Source organism: Rhinolophus hipposideros, assembly GCF_964194185.1.
Source record: "Rhinolophus hipposideros genome assembly, chromosome: 18".
Taxonomy (NCBI): Eukaryota; Metazoa; Chordata; class Mammalia; order Chiroptera; family Rhinolophidae; genus Rhinolophus; species Rhinolophus hipposideros.
The window spans coordinates 4,050,723-4,067,659 of NC_138064.1; positions in this window are offsets into that span (position 1 = coordinate 4,050,723).

A 16,937-nucleotide genomic window follows, 5' to 3' on the forward strand; every position below is an offset into this window, starting at 1 on the left:
GTGACATGGAACCACAGTAATCGCTCTCTCTTTCCTGAAAGGTCTATGGGAGCCACTTGGACCCATTTCTCACCAGACTTGGGTGACAAATTCTGGGGCTTGCCACCGTAGTGTGTTGGCACAATTGGATGATAAGCAGTGAAATCCATTTTGTTCGTGGAGCTCAAAAGCAAAGCAGACATTCGTCCAGCTTCTGCTCTAAAACCAATGTCCCTTTGAAAAATGAGTCTCCATGTAGTGAGCCTAGTTTACTGTAGGTCTGTCTAGAGTTTGAAAACAAAGCACCACTTAAATATGGGGTTTGGGTTTATATTTATGTATAGATAGCTAAATCCACCCACCCTTGTTAGGCATTCTTAGGTCTTCTGGCAATATTTTTCTCTTTCCCATCAACCTGAGCCAATGTACATGACTTTTCTGAAGTCTTTGGCTATGGTTTAGTGTTTGTACAGCATATTTGGAAATAGTCCTAAGACACTTAAAAAAAATAAAACTAATCATCATCAGACTATTTCCCCGAATCCCTGGGTTTCATTAGCAATATTTTCAAAGGACGAATCATAGAAATAAGTACTCATGCACAGATATCCTAGGTTGAGATCCAAAAACTGAAATTGAAAATTTAGGAAACTTCATGTTTTAAAATTGTATGAGAAATCAAGTTTGAAAGAATTAATTTGCTCAAGACCGGTGTTAACAGTGGAGGACTTGAGAGGGCTGCAAGACATTCTCTCTGAGGAAAAGTATTTAGGGAAGCCCAAAGTGAAAAGTGGAAATAAAAAACAAGACTATTCAAGGAATTTGAAGCTCATACCATTTGTAGCTACAATAAACTTTAAACACAGCTCAACTCACAGCCAAAGTAACATAAATTCTTACACTAAAAATCCTATTTGCCTCAGTTCCTATTACTTAATAAAAAATACGTGGCTTCAAAAAAATGCAAGGTATACCAAATGCCAAGAAAACACATAGTCAGATGAGACAAAACCATCATCAGAACCAGGCTCAGATGTAAGAATTCTCAACAGGGAATTTAAAATAACTAGAATTAATAGGTTTGTGGCTCTAATAGGAAAAGTATGTAATATACAAAAACATGCATAATATAAGCAGGGAGATGGAACTTTAAGAAAAAATGGAAAGAAAATGCTAAAAATAAAAAATGTAATAAAATGAAGGATGCCTTTGATAGGCTAATCAACAGAATAGACATGACTGAAGAAGAAAATCATTGAACCTAATGATATGTTCATAGAAGCCTCCCAAACCAACATGCAAAGAAAAGAAAGGACTTAAAAACAAAAACAAAACAGAACATTCAAGAACCATTAGATAATCTCAAATGGTTTATCACACATGTAATTAAAAACCGGAAGGTATTTAATTAGGTAAAATGAAGGAGAAATATTTGAAAGTAATAATGTCCAAATACATCCCAAAATTAATGACAGATACCAAATCACAGATCCAGAAAGCTCAGAGACACACAACAAAATAAATACCAACACACATACATACATACACACAGGCATATTTTACTTTGTGCTGGAAATATTTCAATTCATGTTATAGTATTGGTCGTCTTACAAAGTGGTTTGAATTCAAAATGTTTTAATAAACCATAAATATGAATATTTTCACTTACACAGATTTTTTTTTTAGAAAATGTGTTTTAAAGAAACCTTTCAGAACTTGGATTTATGGAGAGAAAATTATATAAAAATATGCCTGGTGATAAATAAGACAGAGAATTACCAACAGACTAGAAAATCTTTCAACAATGTTTCCATAATTCTAAGCCAATGTAGTAGATTCTGTTTTAAAATAGTAGATATAAATTGTATTCTGATTACCCTCTGTACTCTAAAAAAAGGAGGAAAAAAAAAAGCATTATTTTCTAACCAGGTACTGTAATGGCTTGCTGAGTCAGAGAAAGGAAGTGTGTATGAGGTAATGTCAGCTGGGAGTAGTACCTGACCCCTGAGATAAGAGGTTTCCTCAATGTTGCTTGTTTCTGCAACAAGAGTTCATTTGCTTTACTGGTTTAAGAGCGGAACTCTACTCAGTTTAGCAATTACCTCCTTATAGGAATTTTTTGTCCCTCCATGTGAAATAAAATGCCATGTATTCAGGACTGAATGCATAAAAAGAGTAGACGTTCCTCATGGTGTAAATTATAATTCAGGATAGTGATCTTGAGCCTCACCTTCTCCTCATCAAAACCACTGGCTTTATGCTGGCTGCCTAAAAACTCCTTTCACGGAGGAAATGTTTTCATCCCATCACTAAAATTAAGTGGAGAAGTCCTAAAGCAGTGATTCATTAGCAAAGTGACTCTCGTCAGGGCACACGACTGACCTAAATTCCCTCTCCCTGTCTGCGGGCTGATTCCGTGATAATGGAACATCACGAGATCACGTGACCACATCATGAAAGTATGTATGAAAAGTTGGAAAGTCAAGTGTATAGACGGAGAGGGTTTTTTGGTGACTGCCAATGCTTCCTTCACAATTTTCCTTCAAGCGCATGCTGACTGTACAGACATTGTCCAATTAAAAAGAAAGCATTTTCTGCATATATAAAAACGACACACATAAAATATTTGTTAGAATATTTGTTTTTTATAATGCAGCATAGGGAAGGTTCAATTTTCAATATTGAGGATACAAATTTAAAATCTACAGCTATAAAATATTTAGCAATATTTAATAGCAATATTCAGATTTATTTAAGATCCAGAGTTAGAAGGAATCCTCTCTTGAGTCTTTCTCTTCATGTTTTAGTTCCCATTCTGAGAATTTCTCCAGTTAGCCACAGTGTAACTGATTTTATTCTCACAGTTTGAAATTTGTTCTTCGTGTTTTTATCCTAGCTTTCATTGCAATTTAATTCATATTTGCCTTCTGAGATGTAATTTTAAAAGTAAGCTGTTCTGCCCCCTCAGCCCAGATTTCTCCCTCCCTTAAATTTCAGCATCTCTTTATAGACTCCACCTCCTAAAATGGGGCAATATCAACTTCTTGTCAAAACAAGAAAGATACAATACGTAGATAACTATTTACAGGGTTATAGAATTCTCCTAGTATGTTTGTAAAGATCAAATAGATGAGCATTTCTTATGTTTATAAGTCACCCTGCAATTTTATCAGCTAATTCACAAAGTAAAATGAAAACAATGTAAATTATTTGATTCTGCATATCTCTTTCCTTGAAATTTTGTGCACTGGTGAATTATTTAGTGTCTGGAAGGGGCACACTGACAGAAACAGGCCACCTTGCTGGAAGGCTGTATGAAGAGTGAAAACAGGGCCTGAACTTTGTATTTCATAGATGGAGTCTTAAGCCTACTTCTTCCACTCATGGTTGTTTATCGTTGCATAAGTTGTTAACTTGATTCTCAGCTTTCTCATCTGACAACTAGGTGGAAGGTAACATTTAATTTTCAAGTCTGTTGAGAGATTTAAATGAGATAACTCAGTGCCATCAAGCTCTGAATACACAATAAAAATGAAACACTGCCGTTATAAAATGGAATTTACATATAGACACAAAATTGTGTATGTTCATTACCATATCAACCTGAGTCATACGGTCAAAAGATCAAAATGTGCACATACAGATGAGATAGAAATTATAAGTGAATATCAATCTCTGGCTTCAGGATCCAGTACTTACGGGGAGGTGTCAGGCAATGACCCAAATGCAGGTTACAAGTCAATCATAGATTTGACTCCATGCATGTAAACAAGATTTCTTAGACTGAAGGCATTTGAAAGTTAAGGGAGTGTAATTTGTTCTCTATGACTTTAAAATTTACCAATTTTTGGGTTTTTTATTCTTAAGGCTTGTGAGATTCTAATTCTTTGCTGGTACCCGGCCTCCTAATTGCTATTGTTTTTGATAATCAGGTGCTACAAATCTGATAAGAGCCTTATCTGCAGTTCAGCCTCTATCTTCCCGCTGTTATAAATGTAGAGGCTGTTGTCATTACAGAAGGGAGAGAACTCTTATCTTGGCCCTGTCACTTTCCTCCTTACTTGGTGATTGCAAGTCCAAATGTCTCTGCTCTCTCTTTAGTCTTTTATCTGGAGTTTTTATTTTATTTATTTCATAATAAAGTTTATGGAATGATTAGTAACAACAATGGTTGGTGTGCACGTTGCTTCTTGCAGCTCTGTCAGACCCTGTTACAAACAGCAGTCGAATTTGACAGTTGATTCAGTTCTCTGGTTTCTTTCACAAAACTGTGCCTTAAGATATAATTAGGAACTTGGCAATAGAACCGTGATAAATGTTGAGTATTCTAAAATGATCTTTTCTCCCCCACATCAGTAAGCTTTATGCTGCATCTAAAGGCAGTCATTCAAAATTTCTAATGATGGTGATTGCGGCATTTTGCTGACTATTCTGCCGTCACTATAGCTCTAAGAGCTGACAATTCACTTCAAAGAAACTGAATTCATGTCACAGTCTACACTGAGCACCATCCACACACTGCCCAAATTGCATGTGGGCAATTCAGACCTGAAAGATTACTCTGAATTCTGCTGTGTTGGCAGCCGTTCTAATAAACAAGGAGCTCAAAGACCCAGAAAGAAAATGAGATTTGACAACATCTGCTGTTAATGACATAAGTACAGAGGATCCAAGGAAAGACAAAGGAAAATCGTTGACAGCAGCTGAGTGAGTTTTAATGACAGCGAGGATGAGAGCGCCCCAAACTGACCAGTCTTCCTGAGCAGATCCCACCATCCTGCCTCTGATCTGTTCCTTCTGTTTTGGTCAAGTACACCATGACAGGAAGCATTAAGTATATGATAACAGGCTATCTCAGAGGACAGTGTGGAACAATCTCTGATATCGACCTGATAGTGTGCTAGAAACTAAAATAGAAAAAGATTCCCACATTTGAAAAGGAATCAGTAGATAATTGATGAGAGGACCACACCTATGCAGCCCTGATATATATATATATATATATATATATATATATATATATATATATATATATATATATATATATATGTATACATCAGTGACATCACTGAGGATCTACCTCTGTTTTGCCTTCCCATTCTGCCTTCCAAATTATTGGTTTCCTCTTAAGATTAGTGCCCTCACATGCATATAAGATGAATCTGAATGGTCCCGAGGATCATATATAGGGATAAAGCCCCTAGCTTTATCCCAGGCCACCCTGAGGTAGACGCCCTGAAACATTCAGAATGTCCACACCACACAGATGGTCTTAGATGTGAGCGGGGCACTCAGCCCTGAATTCAGTACTGTGACTGGGGATGGGAAAGGGGGTTGGGTTAGTCCATCTACATCGCACTGCTACTACTCACAGGGTATTGAATGAATGTCAGGGAGCCAATGACGCTGGGTTGCCACCAAGGTTTCTGTGTCCTCCCAATGTCCTATGACATTTCTAGATACTCAGTCCTGTTTGGCGTACTCACATCAAGACAAGTGACTTGCGGTAAATTCTCTTTCACGTTTAGGTAGCCTAATGCCTACATTTCTGCTGCTGGTCCTTCATCCTACTTATGGAATAGTTCACAAAAGTCTTAAATATCAAATTTTAAAAATGGAAGTTTTAAAGGCAGCAAGATACAACAGGTATAACAAATCAAAATGGGTTGTGAGGTAAACCAACTTTTGGGATTTGCCAAAAGAGGATAAGTAAGAACTAGTCACACTCATAACTCATAAGCCCCTTTCTCTCATCAGCAATGAAAGGAGGGTGGAGATGGCAGGACTCTGTAAGGAAGACTTTTCTCCAGTGACCTTTTGGTGAGCTGCAGACTCCACTCACTCCCCTCTTTCCCCAAACTGGGGGACAGCAACTAAGACATTTCTCACCATCTCAAGGTGGACAGGGGCTTCTTGGAGGGTCACCTGAAGGGTTACTATGTGTTTCATCCTTTGTAGCCTCGGAGAAACAGAGGGCAAACACAGTGGGCTATGTCTGCCTCACCCCCTAACAATACAGAGGGCAAGAGGGCAAGAGCTCGCCAGAGCAGTCATGAAGTATCCTTGGGGGATGGGTGCATTCTAAGAGTCGAGCAGCCAAATGTCTGTTGGATTCTCATCGGGTCCACACCTAGTCAATGCAGGAGAGTCAGTCAGGACTGGAGGTGCTCAGCGCTGCCCCAGAAAGGGGCGCCTGCAGAAGGTGCAGTTTGCAGTATGCTGGACTCACTTCTGTGTGTCCACAGCCACTGACAGGCGCTTGCAAATATAATGTGTCTGTGGGTCATTTATCTCTGCCTCCTCTGCTCAGTGGAACAACGCTGGGTCCAGGGAAGCCTGTGCAGCCAGCTGTCAGACCCTGCTCTGTGACTGGAAGCAAATGATGTACATGCCGCAGCTCCCAAGGGTGAACGGGGTCCTCTCTCTACTGGCTGTTTCAGAAAGCAGCAGCCAGGACATCCTCTCCTGATTGCCTCCCTCTACAATGTCCACTGCTCTGGGCATCTTGGCCCATTTGGGGATAGAATTGTAAATGCCTCCCAGCTTCAACAATAATTGTACATTTTTGCTTAACATGATCTTTATTGCTTTCAAACGCTTCCCAGGAAAACAGGTGGAAACTAATGGCTTTGTGCCGTTGTCATCACACCAGAGTTCTCACTGCTTTTCCAAAGGGCAATCTGACGCACAAAGATCAATAACTCTTTTGTTATTGTAACAAACAGTCTTGTTATGACAAGACTGGTAATAAGACTTACTCTTTTTAGTAAGTCTTTATACACTCTCCTCACACCGTGATACTCCTGCATTACCAGTCTTCAGACATAAACCTTGTGTTATTCAGCTGTTTCACTGACTTTTGGGGCCACGATGATACGTATTTTTTCCAAAACTGATAGTGGCATCTTCTGCATAACAACCTATTCTTGTTTCCTAAATGTGATATCATCTTCTCTCTATTTCTTTTTTCTTCTTTCTCTCTCTCTAGGTATGAATTCTATTGGTTGTGTCTTTCTGTTTCCTCATTTAGCTCACCTTGTACGTGTTTAACCTTTTTCCTACTTTTCCTACTACTTGTTCCTCTCAAGTAGTTGTGATTTGGGGTGTCTATTGACACTCACAAATGAAAGTCTTGATGGATAAGTAGTAATACAAGCTCTAGTGTGTGTCCTGCTACGTGTGTAAGCTTTCTCCTCTTTGCCAGTGATGGCCACAGCGTTTCAGGCCCTGAGTGAACGTCAGACATTCACTGTTTCAGTGGGGTGTCTCCCCAGTCTCTGGGGTGCTTTCCTTGCACACTGATCAGTACTTAACTGCAAAATACTTGAGGGGGCCCCTTTGCAGATCTCCGGAGAGACTTCCATGCAGGTCTCCCTTTCTAGTATTCTGCCTGATACACCCTAAACAGCTCAGTGTAAGTCTTCCAGGCTCCACCAGGTTTCTCATTCAAAGGGATTTTAGGCAGAAGAAAAGTTACATGTATGTGCTCAGTCTGCGTATACTTCCATTTAGTTAAGTTTGCACTTAACTAAATGCAGTTAAGTTTCCACTCCGAGTTTAAGAAATAACAAGACATAGGAAATATAATCATATTGGGAACTCGGTGGGGGAATTCCCATGTTATTCACAACTCATACCTGCGCACTCGTAACAAAGGATTTTTTTAGACATGACACTCTTCTTGTTTGAGAGAAACTCATAAATCACAGCATCTAATGTATATTAGAAGATCACCTAGATAGCGAAAAATGAATTATCAATCTGTTTCTTTTCAATGTTTATTTTATAACGTGGATCGCACGTGTTTTACTTTCAAATTAATAATTCTTACTTAGAAATAGCATTTTAATTGTCTACCCTACATTGCAGGTTTAATAGATTGCTAATAGTTATTATATGGAACAGGCTTTATTAAAAAATAATCATTGTCTTTATTTTGTTTCATAAACAGTTCCAACATCCAAATATGACTTATCAGATTATAAAAATGGTCCAAGACTAAAGATTTAGGGTGTATGCTGTGCACCTCAATCTGGAGGGTCTTTTGGGATTGAGCCTCGCTACAAAGTAAAACCTTGAATGTATCTGCCAAATGTGCAGATACGTCCAAAATGTTTATCACCTACTCCCTTTGCAAAGAAAAAAAAGAGAGGAAGATAGGACCAATTAAATTAGTAAATACTTCGCCCGAAAAATTCATAAGAAGCTTAAATCGAACCTTTGCATAAATCTCTAATGAGTACCGTATTCACTTTTCACATCATTTGATTTTTTTTTAATTGTGGTATAAATAATACTCAGTTTAACCTTTATAGGGTCCAATGTTTTTGTATTGATATTTCTCCTGAAAATAGGAAGAAGGCATAACCTCAGGGGGGAAAAAAAGAGCATGAATGTTTCCTCCTGAGCATTTTAAAGATGTGTAGGTCCATCTTCAGTATATGAGGACGGAGAATCTCATTCCACCTTGTCCAAAAAAGTTTCCTCAAGGTCACACAAGTCTCTCTCTTCAGAATCATAAAATCCCCTAGTACAGCAAGGTAAAAAGGTGTTCTACAGAAACTAAAGTATTTACAGACTTGGAAATGAATAGTCCTAAATATTATTGATGCAATTATTGAGTTCATATTATATGTGTCCCATTCAGTGTGTGTAATTATGTCAGTTCTCATCATTGGTGGTCTTTATGTGCCTAAGCCAGTTTTCTTCAGTGATAATATCTTTCTGAACTCTTTCTCCTTACTTTTTCCTACCACTTCATCTTTTGTTTTCACTCCCCTAGATAATGTAGGGGTATTCAAATGTACCATCTCCATAAACTTGGAGTTTCTTTTCAAATCACCTACTCTGATTTATGCATCTTGAACGACCATGAAACCAAGGAAAGTACTCTGCCTAGAGAATGGAATGAAATGAATAAGAATATCAATAGAGTAGAAAAGAGAAGTATGATTCTTTATGAAGAGACATTGGCAGGTAACATAAAGGGCCAACCTGCATGACATACACAAAAAATTATCTGTCAGTGAATTTCAAAATGCTTATCTCAGAAATTTACTGCAGATATTTCCAGTTGCCAACTTTGTTTCCAACGCCTGAGTTTAAGCACACATTTAAGCATGTGGTACAACTATCGGAGCTTATGCTGATTGAGCCTACTGAGTCTTACATGTACAATACAATATCGGCATGCTGACACAGATTGTTACAGAATTGGATTCCAGCCCAGGAAATTACTACCTTTAGACCAATTGTGGCTGTGAGAGAGAGAAATATCACAATTCCTGAGAAATAACTAACGTCAGATTTGATGTTAAATTGGCCTGGAAGTTGAGGCCATCCTTCATGGAAGTCTTTGACCCTCAACCCCTGAGCCATTGATGGCCTAAAGGAAAATGAAGGTTATTGTGGAGATATGATATTATAATTTTAACATCTTAATTTTTCTCTATGATAGAATCTCTGTAATATTACTTGTTAACCATTTATTTAGCATGAGTTATTTCAGGAAATATGTATATATGTGTGATATATATATATATATATATATATATATATATATATATATATATCAGATGGGGTTCATATATATACATATATATATGTATATATATATATACATATATATATATATATATATATATATATATATATATATATATATCAGATGTGTGTGTAGTCAAAAGAACATTTAATGCTTGCAAGGATATTGAAGATTTCTTTTTAATGCCTAGCAAAATGCAATGTCGCAGTGCAGACAAGCTAAAGTAACAGATTGTTGTGTTGATATAATACACTATTAGGTGTACACACGATTGCCCAGGGGACAGAGCAGGAGCTTACAAACAGTCTGTGTCTTCAGAGATGGGTATTGTGGTGAAACCAAAGGATGACTGAGTCTTGAAGAATAGACTCAGTAGAAATACTCAGGGGGAAAAAAATAAGAAATCAATATGGCAGACAGACATCATGTGGAAATACCTCTATTCTCCACTGCATGCACACACCAGGCATATAGATGTTTAGTATAAAATACAATAATTTATACACACACAAATACAAATACGTGAATATCAAAAAAAAGCAAATTTTAAGGTGCCAGATAAGGAGAAAAACATAAATCAAGAGGAAAAAGATGGAAGTTGGAGCAAATTCTCAAAGGAATATAGAAAGCAGAAATAGCTCACTGGTTGGGATTTTCCTGACTATCAGGGGGATTAATAAATCAAACTAATGCATTAATTAAAATTTATCTCTGTTATGCAAAAGTGTTTTAAGAGACTGCATCACTAAAAACAGCTCATAATTTTTGTTCTATAAGATAAATTCAGAGATGTTTAAATCCAGTGCTATATTAAGATTTCTCAAATGGGCATGTGTCTTTGAAAAGTATATAATGCAAAGTGTAACTTTTTCTCAGTAGATCTTTGATTCCTAGCAGACATTACCAATCTATGCACGTCTTCCCACTTTTCTCTTCTCCTACCTTGACAAAAGTAAAACTGTATCTGAGCCTCACAGCTCAAGGTAAAATAAACATTTGGGAGTTAAAAAAAATAAGTAAAATAAATCAAACTGCATGATCCATGCATGGCAGGGAGCTATAACTCAGGTTTTTATTTAACAAAACTAAAACGTCTGTAGAAACAATATTGAAAACAGGAACTAGGAATTTTTTTTGAATGGAGGAAGACATATATATATTATAAAATAGAATAAAACACACTATATTCTGAAAAAGGGAAAACCAAATTCATTCCTAAATACATACAGTAACACTGCACACTGGCAAGCAAAATGGAAAATATTAAAAGTCCTAAAGAGGTAACGCAGGCCACTTAAATAGAAACAGATGTCCCACAGAAGGCATCTCATCAAGAAGACAGAAGCTGAAATTTACTCAATAGATTTTAAATAGTAAGGTAAAGCAACAGTGAATTCAGAAATTTACACTCAATAAAATAATTATTGAAGTATGAAAATAATAGTAAGGTAGTTTTAGGCGTACCAGAAGAGTTCATTAACAGAAACAATCCCAATTGGATTTTTGCATATCTTCATTGGAGAAACGTCTATTCAGCTATTTTGTCCATTTTTTTAATTAGGCTGTTTGTATTTTTATTGTTGCTTTATAAGAGTTCTTTACATATCTTGGATACAAGACCCTTATCTGATGGAATATAGACACAAAATCACCTGTTCTTTTATATATATATATATATATATATATATATATATATATCAGCATATACTTTTTCAAGTTAATAAGATTCATTTGTAAGTAACTAAATGTTGAAATTGAAAGAGTATGCGGAGGGGTAGTGGATGGGGGAAGGGAGGTTGTCACTGTATGAGGAATATCAATGATAAATGTGTAACTATAACATTGTTTTGTGCACCTGAAACTAATAAAAGCTTTTTTAAAAAGAAAGAGCATTTTCCAATTATCTCAGGAAAATTATTTTAAAAATCCACATTTCTGACCACATAATACTCAGCTCACTGAATATGAGGAAATTTCTTTAAAATAAGAAATGTGATATTTGGCTGACTCCAACAAGTGTTAGGCTCATAAGGAACGACAGGGCAGACCTTGGTGGTTGCTGTGAACTTCACAGGCTCCAATGTCTCCCCCCAATGCTACCCGCATGTTGACAGACTGGGTTGGCTGGAAATCCTGCTTACATACACAGGTCACTGCGAGCAAACCCCAGGAAATTACACTTCTTATGTTAGCAATTTTAACTCGTTTTCTTTTCCTTATGCCGCACCAAAACATTTTAACATATACATGCCAAAGGGAAGAGAAGAGTGATATTTGCCAACTTTTAGTGTTTGTTTGTTTGTGTGTTTGTTTGTTTGTTGACAGGAAGACTTGCAGATTTACTGATAGCTTAATGCATACGTATGAAGAGCTTACAACAACTGCATATAAGATTATTTGTTTCAAAATTCAAATATCTCACATTTGTGTCTTCCTTTTTGGTGGTGATTACATAAAGCTTGTGAAAATTACATTGTCCACTTCAAATGTTCTCGAAAGGACATATCTTCTAAAAAATAAATTGTTAAATAAATGATTCTCATAGCCTGAAATAGAAAGAAGAAAGCAGGTGGGGCATGCATGATGTAGCATGACCTGTTTTATCTTTTCCTCCCTCCAACGAGTTTATATTACCTTAGAAGAAAATAATATAGAAGAAGAAAAAGAAAACACTGTGCTTCAAGAAATAGCTACAAAGATGTTCAGTGTATTCTGAACAATAACATGGAACATTATGTTTCTCTGTTCCAGGATGTTAGGAAAAAGTCTTTATTATTGCTATCCCAACTGAAGCTATATACAATACTGTCCTAAGCCGTCAAGATGGAATAATGCTCGGGTATCTAATGAATGCTCTAAGTGTTTTAAATAGGCCTATTTAACGTGTCTAATGACACAAGAATACTGTTACCCACCAAAGACCTTGTAATTAAGCTGAGGACTGTTTTAGTCCATTAGCACAACACGCATCACAGAACTAGACTGAACTAAAGCAGACCAGTCCCGTATGTTGTCATGGCTAATGAGACTTCTTTTTGTTTGAAATGTGTATGCTGTATTTCCATGGAAATAATCAGGCAGCACTTTTGGACATACTATGTTGTTTGGTCTCTGCCGCTTTATGGTTTCAGCGAATCCCCAGAACACGTTATATCCCTAACAAACAGTCCAGTGCAATTGTTGGGAATTCTAAATGTCAGGGATCCAACTAATAGCCTTCTTGTCATAAACAAATAAAAATGATGTCAGCAAAATTTCTCATCAAATGACTCTGGAAATCAATAGCTGGCAATGCTTCCGTAACATCACAAAATCCCTTATGTATCTGCTTTGAAATAAGTGTGACCACAGAGAAATTAATGTTTTATGGGTTACAGATAAAATAGAGACTATTTACATTGAGTTTTTATACTACTTAACAAATTTTGAAGAAAAACATTTTATAAATTTATTTCACAACATCTTCCTAATTTTAGTTTAGTAATGTGGAAAATGAAAGAACATAAAGGAGAAATTTATCTTCTGTAATTGCATTGTTTTTAATCTGTGTGTAAAGTTATACATGCATTTGATCATATTGTATGATTAAAATTGCAGCCTGTTTTTTAAACCTAATCTCATAGCATATACATTGAGTACAACACTAAAAACAACAGTCTATATATTTGGGGGAATAACATTTTTATTTTTAAAAATTTATTGTATGAATTTCAGAAGGTACTTAAAAGCAGAAATATTTAAAAATTAGCCTACCTCATGCTACCCCAAAATATCCTCAAATAAAAATGCTCTGTATATTTCACACGTATCTTTTCCTTTGTAATATATATCTGAAGGTGACTACATGTGCATGGACACGAGTGCTCTTCGCATTAATTACGCGCTATAAAAAAGTTGAAATATCTTTTCCAGGGGCTGTAGTGCATTAATGTCATAACATATTAACCAATTGCAGATGTGAAATCCATAGAAAGCTTCAGATCTTTACATACTATATGAAAAACATTTAAGTAAGTATTTTCATATATAAGCCTTTGTTCAGAATCCAGTTTATTTTCTTAAGATAAATTCATAGTCATGGGAAAAGGGAAAAGATAAAACAAAAATCAGTGTTAGTTTCAGAAGTAAACAACTATTATTATAGTAAAACACTACCAATATGATGTTATACACGATTTCAATAACTCAAATTATTCAATTGTCTGGATGTACCTAGAGTTACTAAACCATAACTATCTACAGGAGTATATTAAGGTGCATTCCTAGAAGTGGCGTACGAGAATTTTATTTTTGTAAACATTGCCACATACACTGGAAAAACTGACAAACCTTCCAGCTCATTAGCCATGTATGAAAATCCGTTGCCTCATACCTCTATCAATGCTGGATATGTTTTCTCTCGTGTGTTTGCTAATTGAATACCCTTTGAAAGGAATTTTATTGTTGTTGCTTTCCTTAGCTACCAGGAAATCAAATACTTATTTAAAAAAGAATTTTGTTGGCCGAATGTGTTTTTTCAGTGCATTATTTGTTCATGTTTTTGCCTTTTTTTTTTAATTGGTGGTGTTTGTCTTTCCCTAAATAATCTGTGAAGACATTTTCATTATTAATAAAATGCCATTCTTGGTATATGTGTTACATTCTCCCCCAGGTTGTCACATGACTTTATATTATGTTAATGGTAATTTTTGACGTGTAATATATATGATTTCACTTTTGATATTCTCAGAAAAGTCTTTTTTTGTTTTTTGCTTCAAGACTATACAACTACGAGCATCTTACTTTACTATTTATGGTTTACTGTTATTTGCTTTCAACTCATGTTCAATATTTTGAAACATAAAGTAGCTTAACTATTTTTGTTTACTCTTTTCTAAGCAGCCTTTTAAAATAATGCTACCATTTGAATAATCCATATTTTTTTCCTCTTCATAAACACCACCTTTACGGCATAACAAACGATAAAATCCGTCTTAATCACTTTGGATGTATTTAAGGGTAATTTTAGGCCTAAGAAAATATGCAGTGATATTTTGTTCAGCTCATCAGCTATGTAAGACAAGTAGGTGGATTTGGTATCTTGACATCCATTGTGAGATGAGGCTCTCCACTGAGCTCAGCTACCACCCCAATTCACTACTGATGACAAGGTACTTTCTGATTTTGTGCAGTGTGGGACCCAGAATCTTAATTCTACATGTCAGTTAAAGTAAGTCTTGCCCAATGTCTGTCTACATAATGTACTGATATATAAAGTACTCTTTAACTCAAAATTGTATAAAATCAAGTAGAGACTGAATACAAAATCTGTGATAAAAACTCCAGACTATTTGTTATAGAGACTTACACAATGAACAGTAAAGAACTTAAAGTATATTGAAATATGTGTTTTCAGTTCCTTCTCATTAAAGAACTAATGGTATTTCTTTAACAGAGTGGTTAGAATCTTGCTTGATCTCAACTTCTTTATTTCTAGTTCTTCATGGTGAAACTCAGATATAAGTTTCTTCTCTCAGGACCCTCATTACAATGCCAGGCATTGTTTTTCTTAGTTTTTCTTCGTGACCAAGGAAATGTTGAGGTTATGATGCACCCTGTGTCTTTAAGACTGGAGTATAAGAGACTGCCTTCTCTTTGGCTGTGTTTTAACCATGGGCTCAGCAACCTACAGTGTAGCAAGGTGGGGATGAAAGGATGGTTAGTCCCCTTTTTACAAACACTTCCTGTTTGTTGTCTTAAACAAAGCTTAGTCCTGGTGGCTTTTAACTGATATAACGTGCATATATGTGGCATCATAAGATATCCATCAGTCAGCAACATGCCTAATATTTTATGCATTGCAATACCAGTGTTTTTTTCCCCTAGCAAATATTCCAGTTCTTTTATGTAAATCTGAGTAGCCAGCTTATAAATGTACAGCTTCTGCCAGAACCCAAAACTGCCCTAAACCATCTCGAATGAGCAATGAATCCTCAAGGGTCAGTATTGCTGTGTTCACTGACGACAGCTCACATTATTAAAGAAAATGTTTTTTGTTCCCTTCTGTCAAATCAAAATGTTTCTCTAATATGTCAAGCAATTGCTTGTTTCGAATATCTGTCAGATTTGCCACTGCTGTGAGATTAAGGTCAAAGTTGACAACTGAGCAAACATTGATAACACTTCCTAATAAGCAAAAGGGGACAATCCTGACAACCTGTTTTATGTTGGAATCTTAGTTCTTCCTTGATTCTATGTAACCACTTAAATATTGTACTAAGTGGAAATATATCTGCTAAAAGTACGAAAAAGAGCAAGTTTGACATTTAACAGATTAAGTGCTTTGAAAAAGTTCTACCTACCATGATTGCAGTCTCGCGTGCCATTACAAATTCAAGCCAAGTGTCTAGAAATATTTAATTCACATACATCTAACAGAGAGGCAGTAGTTTCCAAAGTATATTTGTGATAAGCACACATCTGTTGGTTACACATGACTAGCAAATCCTATCTTGGGACTGATTATGTAAAAATACTTGCACCATATGTCATTATCCTAGAATATTTGAATGGGCAAATTCATTAAAATTTTTAGATGTCCTTACCAACAAGATAAAATAGTTTTGTTTGTAGAATTAAGAGCAATGCTGTTGTTAAAAATACATGTAAATTGTGATGGAGATAACATCTGTGGACTGTGCCCTGATGTTCACATGCATAGAAACTTAGTCAAAGTCACCTCTAAGACACTTCAATTGATTTTCATGCAAATGTCACATGATAAGATTTAATAGCAAAAGGGAAATGTTTCACAAATTAAAGGAAGAAATTCATTTCCAAGTGATTCAACATGTGTTGATTAAATTACTTTCAGTAGGGTGACTTTATCTTCAAGGTCAAAGGACTTCCAATAGAAAATAGGAGATACTCCTACCCTCTCAAAACAAGATAACTATAAAATACATACATTTATTACTAGAAAAACATTTGGGAGCATAACATACTTTACTTCTATTTTCTTTGTGTGATCTCACATATATTTGTAAAGACATTTCCAAATGTAACCTTGAAAAGAACTATTATTTTTCTTGACTGTTTTTAAGAAATAAAGATATTTGAAATAATGTTACTGAAACTCTACTCTCATATTTGTTGGATACATTTGTTTTATTTCTATCTGAAATAAAATATGTACATGCAACCCTAAATACAATCACAGTTGCAAATAAGTCTACAAAGGAGTTCATCCACAATAGCTTCTCTTCTGAAACTTCCCCAAAGCTACTGAGTTCACAATGTTGCATAGTAAATGGCAGTGCCTCCATCACATTCTTTCTTTTTGATCTCATACCAGGAGACTCCCTGGATTGCAAAGGACTCAGTAAGTAGCACTCTATCAAAAGGAATATTCTGTTAGGCGGCAGATACTTGATGT